At 42.2% G+C, this 9,567-nt stretch overlaps 2 pseudogenes; both read right to left on the bottom strand.

Moving 5' to 3' along the window:
* Positions 1–4,964: 4,964 nt before the first annotated feature.
* LOC102425271 lies at positions 4,965–5,290 on the bottom strand (annotated as a pseudogene).
* A 133-nt stretch (positions 5,291–5,423) lies between these two features.
* Positions 5,424–5,791, bottom strand: LOC102427460 (annotated as a pseudogene).
* Positions 5,792–9,567: the final 3,776 nt, after the last annotated feature.

The following is a 9,567-nucleotide window of genomic DNA, read 5'->3' as shown; positions in this document are numbered from 1 at the left end:
CAAGGCCCTTTCAAAGGAGGTTCTCTATCTTCGTTTCTGGATATGACAGCAACCTTGGTTACACCGGGAGAATTATATCTACCCGGATCACTGTTACGATCGTATTTAATCACCATTGTTACTTCTGTGGGAGCAATACCTTTTGCTGCTGCTTCAGATTGGGCTTCCTTTTCTACCTCATGTAGCATCTTGTACGATTTTGTTAATTCACTTATTTCATGCATGAGGTTGTTGATGTTGATCATGAGTCTTTCTAAGCATCCCTGGTTTTCTGGCATTGCTAATCTTTTACTTGTAGCTTCGGCTGTATCCAAAATAGAGAGTTGAGTAAACTTCCGAGACACCATGGGAAGGATGTAAAGTTCCAGTACAGTGGTAAACTTATCCATGTATTCTAAAACAGTATGGCCCATATCCTGATGGCGATGCAATATTTGCACCCATGGAGGCAAAAAAACTATTATGGAACGAATATTTTCCATGACATTTTTACTGTCAGAATCTTCATTTGCCATTATTTTTTTTAAATATGCCAGATAATCTGGAAAATGTATATCATTTGGACAGACTTTCTCTTTGCTACATCGAGTAAATTTCCCATAAGATGGTTTTTTCATCAGAAAAATTTAGTGATGGCAAAATTCACATCGAACAGTCATTCCACCACAACTATGTTCAAGAATTGCATCCCCATGTACTCCAATTTCGCTGAGAAGGCAGTTCCTACCAGTATTGGTAGTACATGTTGATGACTGTTCTCTAGACATATTCTGTCATCGCCTCTGCCTTCTTTCAACTTCAAAGGCACATTGGTCTTTAGACATTTTCTGTCTATAACGCTGGTATTTTTCGGCATCAGTGTGACGTTTTTCCAGGAGCTGGTCTTTAGATACATTCTGTCACAGGGGCCGCCTTCTTTCAAGATCAGACGCACGCTGCTCTACAGACATTTTCTGTCAATAGCGCCGGTATCTTTCCGCTGCAGAGCTATGTTGTATCAACAGTTGTTCTTAGACATAGTCCCATCTCTCTACTGTCACGGTCTGAGATGCAGGTGAATGAGAGTCTTGGCTGTCAGGCTGTTGAGAGCTGTCTGACCAAAGGCTGATTCTGGCTGATTCTGTGGGGGTGGGACTTCCTCCTCCCTGCTGTCAGTTTCTACAGCTGTGATGAGGAAGCTGGGGTGACAGAGGAAGCCACGCCCTCCAAGCTGCCCTCTCTCCCACTCTGCTCTCCACCAGCAAGGTCCTGGGAGCCTGTGGCCACGGCTGCTGTCGCCTCCTGGGACGCTTGACACTAGCACATGCAAATTAACAGCCATCTTTCTTGGGTTAATTTGCATAGTCACTCTGTTTGGCTGGTGGGTGTGGTTTGAGCATAGTGGAGGGATGGTTAATTTGCTTGTTTCTCTTTTATTATATAGGATATATGAAGAGCCTGGGACCGTAACATCCAAAACAACCAAATGAACGACCCAAACAGGCTGAGTGGGGCAACCAGGCTGGCAGAAAGTTAGTGAGGGATGACAAAACGACTGAGCAGCAGGCTGCGTGGGGTGACCAGGCTGGCAGGGGGAGCAGTGAGGAGTGACCAGGCCAACAGGAGGCACAGTTGGTGGCAACCAGGCTGGCAGAGGGGGTAATGAGGAGTGACCAGGCCATCAGCGGGGGGCAGTTGGGGGTGACCATGCTGGCAAAGGGGGCAGTTAGGAGGCAACCAGGTTGGCAGGTGGGCCAATTAGGGGTGATCAGGCAAGCAAGCTGGTGAGCAGTTAGGAGCCAGCAGTCCTGGATTGTGAGTGGGATGTTCGACTGTCGGTTTAGGATCGGGCCTAAACCGGCAGTCAGACATCCCCTAAGGGGTCCCGGATTGGAGAGGGTGCAGGTTCAGCTGAGGGGACACCCCCCATGCACGAATTTCATGCACCGGGTTTCTAGTTTTAAAATAAGGTGCCTGATAAGTAGAAATATAAAGAATTCCAATTTGGGAAGAAAATATATATTTTTTTAAAAATTTAAATCATCTAAAAAAATGCATGTTTAATAAAAATTTACACTAAGGACTTGAGGAAAATAATTCTGGTCCCTTAAAACATGAGTACTTTTCCAGCTTCAGGTACAAAATCCTTGATTTGTATCCTGTGTGCCAGTTACATGAATTGGTCCTTCAACACACAGGCTTGCCTTGAATCATGTTCTTTGCAGGAATGGCATTTTTCTTGTCACTATCTAGTGAAATTCAACTTTATTGTAACATTTCCTTCAGGGTTCTCACTAAGTCTCTTTCTGAGGCAAATGTTATAGTTCTGTATCTGATATTGAACTGCACCTTATTCACAACTACTTATTACATCATTCATGACCCTAAAATACCAGAGATTCACACTATTTCCATTTTCAACTTGTTTTTTTTTTTAATAAATCAGGAACTATGTGTTAACATAATCATCTGTGTATTCTTAACCCTTAGCACAATGCCAAGTATAGCAAATACTTACTTGATACATATTTTAATGGATTGGTTTTTGCATCAATATTTTTTAATAAATCAATATGCAGTTAGGCAAAAGAAGCTCTGGTTAAACTGATAAAATATGCTTAATTTTCAGTAGCTGCAGATTTACTTAAAAATAGTAAGAATTAAAGTATTTCATGTGTAGTATTACTATAACAAAAAAATTAAAGAAGACTAGGAAGGCTACTTTATTAAAATGTATTTACTACTTATGTATTAGCAAATAGTATAATTGTTCACAGAGGAATGCTTATATTGATACATATCTCTGTCTTACATAGAAATACATACTATAATATTTCATCAAACTTAAGGCACAATTAATTCTAGGAAGCTCCATAACTGATATATTACTAAAAATTGGAAAAATAAATAGATGCAATGCTTTTTAATTGCTTATAATTTTATTTTATACTTATCAAACTAGTGGCCTGGTGCATGAAATTCGTGCAAGGGGGAGAGGGTTACCCTCAGCCCAACCTGCACCCTGTCCAATCGGGATCGGGCCTAAACCAGCAGTCGGACATCCCTCTCGCAATCTGGGACTACTTGCTTCTAACTGTTCACCTGCCTGCTGGTCTGATCTCCCTAACTTCTCTCCCCTGCTGGCCTGATCCCCCTAACTTCTCTACCCTGCCAGCCTGATTGCCCCTAACCGCCTCTGCCTTGGCCCTGCCACCATGGTTTTGTCTGAAAGGACGTCCGGAAAGTCATCTGGAAGTTGTTCGGTCTAATTAGCATATTACCCTTTTATTAGTATAGATTGATTTCAGAGAGGGAAGGAGATAGAAATGTCAATGATGAGAGAGAATCATTGATTGGCTGCCTCTTGCACGCCCCATACTGGGGATCAAGCCCACAATCGAGGCATGTGCCCTGACCTGGAACTGAACTCTGGGCCCTTCAGTCCTCAGGCAGAGGCTCTATCCACGGAGCAACACCAGCCAGGGCTACACTTTCCCTTTCCACTGGGATGTATTCTGTCTACTGGAGCTGAAACACTGAAGCTGTCTTACTGGGGCAGAGTGGGGTGCACTGGGCAGCTCAGGGCAGAGTGGGGTGCACTGGGTTGGAGCATGTGGAGCCCCCTGAAAGCTGGAGAGGGGCCTCGTTTAACAGCTGCACTGTTTCATGGCTGTGCTGCCTCACAGTTGAGCAGCCACACTGTTGGGCTTTGCCACAGTCAGCGAGAGTTTACACAACTGAACTGTCTGCACAGATAGCTTTCTCCTCACCACACCCCCAAGCTGGGGGTTCCTCTTGGGGTTGAAGTGACACCAACCACCCTTGGTTGGTAGCCCAATGGGCCACTTTGGAAAGAGAAGTGGGGAATCCTGATTTTACGTGAACACTCCAATTTCTTAAGTTGGCAACTAATGCGAACTTCAGATGTTTGGGCCAAACCAGAGAAGCAGTCAGGCCTGATGTCAGGCCACTGGGCAGCACTGGGTTCAGCCCAGCTGTAAAGGGACCCTAGGAGTCTGGGCAGGTGAAGGGGTTGGGGGTGCGCTTGGATAATTCCGATGTCATCCCACTTGGTTTTCTTGGTTGGGGTTTTTTTCCACTGATCACAATTTATTATAATCTGTTGGCAGCATAGATAGGTATTAGTTACCAGAACTATGTCTTCATAGAAGTAGACAGTACGTAGCCATTCTATGGGGAACTGTGTGCACTTAATCAACAACATGATCTTTCATTTTCTTTTTGTTGTTGTTGTTGTCAATGAAAATAAGCTTTATTACATCAAGTAATAAATACATACAAAGATGCAAACACTATTAGTCACTTTCTCCAAGATGTTTGGATGCACTGATGGGAAAGGCGGAACTGAAATCTACAGACATCCTTAGGGGAAATTTCAGGGGTCCTTGTCTGGCGAGGTTCGATAAGTTGCTCTTTCTTCTGTATTTATAACTTGTGCATTTTAAAGATTGACTTCAAAGTACTAATAGTCATGCAAATGCTTAAGCAAAAAAATAAAGTTACATTGAGCAGAATTTATACTGTGTGGTGAACAGGAACTGGCTACTAAAGCGCTGCCTCAGGACTTGCTGAAACAAACCCTCAGAGTTGGATCAGCTCAGAAGAGAAACATACAGAACCATGTGAGTAACAGAAATGTATCCAGAAGAGAAACACGGTATCTGGGAGGCCAACCACAGTTTTCTGTGATAGGTAACTGACGTGCATCATGTAAATCAATGCTTTAAAAAAAAACCACAAAGCGCCCTGGGTAGTTCCTAACTAATATGCAAACCTAATGACTGCAAAAATTTCTTCTCCATCTCAGCAACGGGAGGTTTGGAGCCTGAGGAACCACGGGAGGGGCACGGGGAGGAGAAACCAAGCTGTTACCATTTTGAAACCAAGTTTAATCTGAACTAGGGGAGGGCATGAGCTGTCACTTCTTGGAAGAATATGGAAAGCCTTTCGGGTTGACTCGGAGGCTAGGACTTGCCATTCTGCTCCATTTGGGCCAAGCACTCCCGAACCAGCCCTCTCACATGAATGATGCCTCGTTTCTCCATCGAGCTCTTGCTGCTCACGTAGTGGCGGGCGGATCTCCTTCCTCAGCTCTTCCATGATGGCCAGTAGCTCAGCATATTTGCTCTGGAGCACCTGGCTGTTCCCTGTTCCCCGCGTGTAACCTACAGATAGTGGTCCATAGTCACTCAGCAGCTGGAGATACTGGGAGGACGTTGCCATGCTGGTGGAAGGCGGTATTGAGGGAGGCAGAGGGCATGTGAGCAGTCAGGTTCGGTTTGTAAGACATCCTTCCCGGGAGGCTGGGTGCATGCCCCACGAGGCAATGGCGGCAGCGAGGCTGGGCAGCGGCAAGGCGGCCTGGAGTCCGTGCGCCGTCCATGCACCGGTTGAGCTCCTGCGCACTTTTTGTTGTTGACAACTCAGGCCGCACCTGCAAATATGGCTGCCCGTAACCCTGACACCACCGCAGTATCGTGATCTTTCAGTTTCTTGATGTTCTGCTTGTGCAGCTCAATTTCTTTCTGCAGACACTCAATCTCCTTTTTATGATGAGTGATCTCTTCTTCATGTTGTTTCTTCAAGGCTGCCAGCTGTTCTTTAGTCCGCTCTCAGAAGTATCGTTCCTCTTCAGCCTTCTCATTTTTTTGCAAACATCCCACCGGCTTCCCTGATCTCGCCGCCTCGGAGCTGAAATTTGCCGACCATTCGCAGCCAAAGCCTCCGGCTTGCATGGCCCTCACTCCCACACTCTGAGCTGCAGCCGTGCCACCAATGCGGACACTGCCATGGTTGTCAGTGCCGCAGCTCCGGACCACCCCACTTGGTTTTAAATGCAAACCTGCCTTGGACAGGCCTTGAAGGTCTTTTTTCCTTCTGTCTGCTCATGTTCAAGTGCCAGCAGTGCTGGTCCGTTGGTGCCTGGCCTGTCCTCTTGAGATTGACCCCGCAGGACTACTAAGGGAGCCAGTCGCCAGTTCCACCCTCCCCCGATGCTGCCTGCTCAACCTCCTCCTGTTGGGTTGTGACCCCTTATGGCATCCCAGCCTAATCTGCATATTTCTCTATTTCATATATATAGATATATAGATAGATAGAAATAGCTATAGATATAGATATAGATAGATATAGATATAGGTATATATAGATAAGCTATGCTATATTTACTTAAATGCAGATTTTCTCTTATATCACTTGAATACAAACATAAAAACGAGACAACACAAGCATAATAAATTAAATAAGATATTTCCAAAATCTTTTCACATTTAGAGTCAAATGCTTCTGAAATCCTTTACTACTCAGAGTTATTGATGCATTTTTTTCCCCACATGAGACTGTACCATCAAAACATTAGTGTTACAACATTTTAAGGAATCCATAAAGAACTAGTAGCCATTGATTCTAAGTTCTTTCCTCATTTGCACTTATAAGCAAGATAACTTGATTTCTGCTTCAGTAATATTTCTAAACACATTTCTAAATCACCACTTCCAACCCTTTCTCTTCATACTATTTTTTCCTTATTGTCTTTAAGATTTTGTTCAAAACCGCTAACATTTATTCTCTAAGTCTTGATGCTAGTTGCTATGAGAATGTGTGCAATAACTGATGATTATTTCATGACTTATGCTTGAGACAAAAAAAAAAATTCAAGTATGCCATTGACTGGTGCATCTGTTTGTGATCTTAAAGTATGAATAAAAGGCATGTGACACAGGATCAGAGAAATATAATATAATATTTGCTGACTCAGTCTGCAAGATTTTACTATCAGAGATATACATATATCAAATCATCATGTTATATATACATTTTAAGATCTTAAATTTTATTTGTCAATTATAGCTCAAGAAGCTGAAAATAATTTTCAGAATTTTATGTTTGACATTGGATTAGGTATCTTTTAAAAATTGCTTTCTTTTTTTATTTTTAAACAACTGAAAGGCATTAATCATATATACAAATCTCACTTCTTGTAACAAAAGCTAACCATGAAACATTCTTTTTTAAAATTGTCATTTAGTTCAGAAATTGCAACAGAACGATTAAACATTTTGCAAGTTAGGAATTGTTCTTACTTTAAAGGGAAAAATAAATATATTTCACCAAGAGAGGTTGTCTCCTTAATTGAAAAATATATAATTTCTAATGGTAATCTTTCTTATAAAAATTGTTAGAACCAAAGATGTACCTTTATGTGACCTACCAGATGGCATCCCTAAGAATTAGTCAAAATCAGAGCACTCAGAGTAAAGTGCCATGCATTCCCTAAAGTAAGCCATGCATTTGCAGATCTGTTTACCACATTCAGGGCTTCAAGGTCAATCAATGTGCACTGACTATGAAAACTGATTTATAGTCTAACATAGTACTCTAATATTCATGATTAAAAAGTGTTGGTATTCTTTTTCTGGGCCACTTTGGAACTTTTTTATTATTAAAACTCTGTTAACTGTCCAGATGGGATAAATCTTTAAGAAAAGAGTAGCTCATTTGCAAGAGACCTTTCTGGCCAATTGACAGAGTCCTGTAGATGGTGTCATTACAAAGATTTATTTTTTGGGGGGTGGGGGTGTAGAGGGTGGCTTGCTGCTTTTACAGAATTTTTCCAAGGAGGAGAAAATCTTATGGAAATCAACTAATTTTGTTGTTCTCATCTCCGTTCCATCTCTCCTGACATCAAATATCTGTCATAATCTCCTTAAAGATCTCCCATTTCTCATTTCTGCTTTACACTCCTTTCTTCCCCTTTCTTCATTTTCCTCCCTCTTTCCCTCTCTTCTTCCTTCCCTGTCTCTCATCCTCCATTCCTCCCTCCCTCCTTTTCTCCCTTCCTTCTTTTGTTTCTTCCTTCCTTCCTTCTTTCCTTCCTTTCTTTCTTCCTTCTTTTTCTTTTTAATGAACACATTTTTCCCCTCAAAATAATTAATATAGTGCCCATTAGTACCTTAAATAGAGAGGTGGAAAAAAAAATAGAACACTTTGAGAAAAATGAGCTCTGGTTGATTTCATTTAAATATTAGCCTGCAACATCTGCTGTGATATTACAGAAGCCAGAAAGACTTTGAAATAATTCATAAAAAAGGAAATTTACTGAAATAGACAAAGCTTAACATTTTACTTGTGTTCTTTATTCTTAGAAGAAAAAATACATCCATGGACCTAGGAAAATTGCGTTTGGGGATAGAAAATGTTAAAAATAAAAGGGAGAAAAAGCTCAATTGAGATAGAGGTATACTCTCCTTTTTGTTTACTATTATGTGACTTTGGGGTTATTTTCTAAAATAGGAATGAACAAGTTGTAAAGAGTTTATATCAAAAACTTGCTTACACTCATACCATTAACTGTAATAGAACTTCATTTTTAAAAAGGGAAATTTTTTTAAAGTTCAAATCAAGGAAGAAAAATGGCCACAAAGTATCAAACAGTTTGTCTTTTACTTGCTAAAAGCATGTTCTTTTATAATACCAACTAGAGGCCTGGTGCACGAATTCATGCACCAGTGGGGTCCCTCAGCCTGGCCTGCAGGATTGGGCTGAAACTGGCTCTCCAACATCCTTCGAGGGGTCCTGGATTTCAAGAGGCAGCAGGCCAGGGCAAGGGACCCCACTGGTGCATGATTGGGGCCAGGGAGGGACACGGGAGGTTGGGCAGCTGGGGAGGGACAACAGGAAGGCTCCAGGGTCTGTCCGGCCTATCTTGCTCAGTCCAGATCGGCCGGATCCCACAGCAAGCTAACCTACTAGTCAGAGCAGTCACTCCCTGGTGGTCAGTGCACATCATAGTGACTGGTTGACCGGTCAACTGTCTGCCCCCTGGTGGTCAGTGCACATCATAGCGTGCGGTTGAGTGGCCTTAGCATATTACACTTTGATTGGCTGAATGGCCAACTGGTCAACCAAACACTTAGCATATTAGGCTTTTATTATATAGGATTGTACTTTTAATCCACATGGACCTCCTCTTTCTAAAGAGTCTCTTGCAGTTCTAAAGTTTTATGATTTTGAACTATTTTTTAAAGATTTGACAGTGATATGTTTTATTATATTTTATTTTTAACATGCTTTTAATGATTTTAGAGAGGGAGGAAGGGAGAGGGAGAGAGAAACATCGATGTCACATCAATCAGCTGCCTCCTGCAACCCAGGTATGTGCTCTGACCTGGAATGTAACCCCGTGAACTTTTGGTACATGGGAGGATGCTCAGCCATCTGAGCCATACCAGCCAGGGCTCTGAACTTATTTTTATTAACAAAAGTAAACGAATAAATCTTTAAAAAATTTACTGGTTTTCTAGAGTTAGCTTTTATCCCTTTCTCTCTTTAACATTTCTCAGCAATTTATATATATTTTAGAGAGAGGAAGGGAGAGTGTGTGTGAGATACAGAGAGAGAGAGAGAGAGAGAGAGAGAGAGACATCAATATAACATTGATCAGCTGCCTCCTGTACTCCCTTTACCAGGGATTGTTCCCCAAACCCTGGCATGTGCCCCAAAGAGGAATCTAACCAGTGACCTCTGGGTGCATGGGACAATACCCAACCAACTGAGCCACACTGACCA

Source organism: Myotis lucifugus, unplaced genomic scaffold (genome assembly GCF_000147115.1).
Source record: "Myotis lucifugus unplaced genomic scaffold, Myoluc2.0 scaffold_242, whole genome shotgun sequence".
NCBI classification, from domain to species: domain Eukaryota; kingdom Metazoa; phylum Chordata; class Mammalia; order Chiroptera; family Vespertilionidae; genus Myotis; species Myotis lucifugus.
Note: the sequence above shows the minus strand (reverse complement) of the source record. Positions and strands in the feature narration are given on the sequence as shown.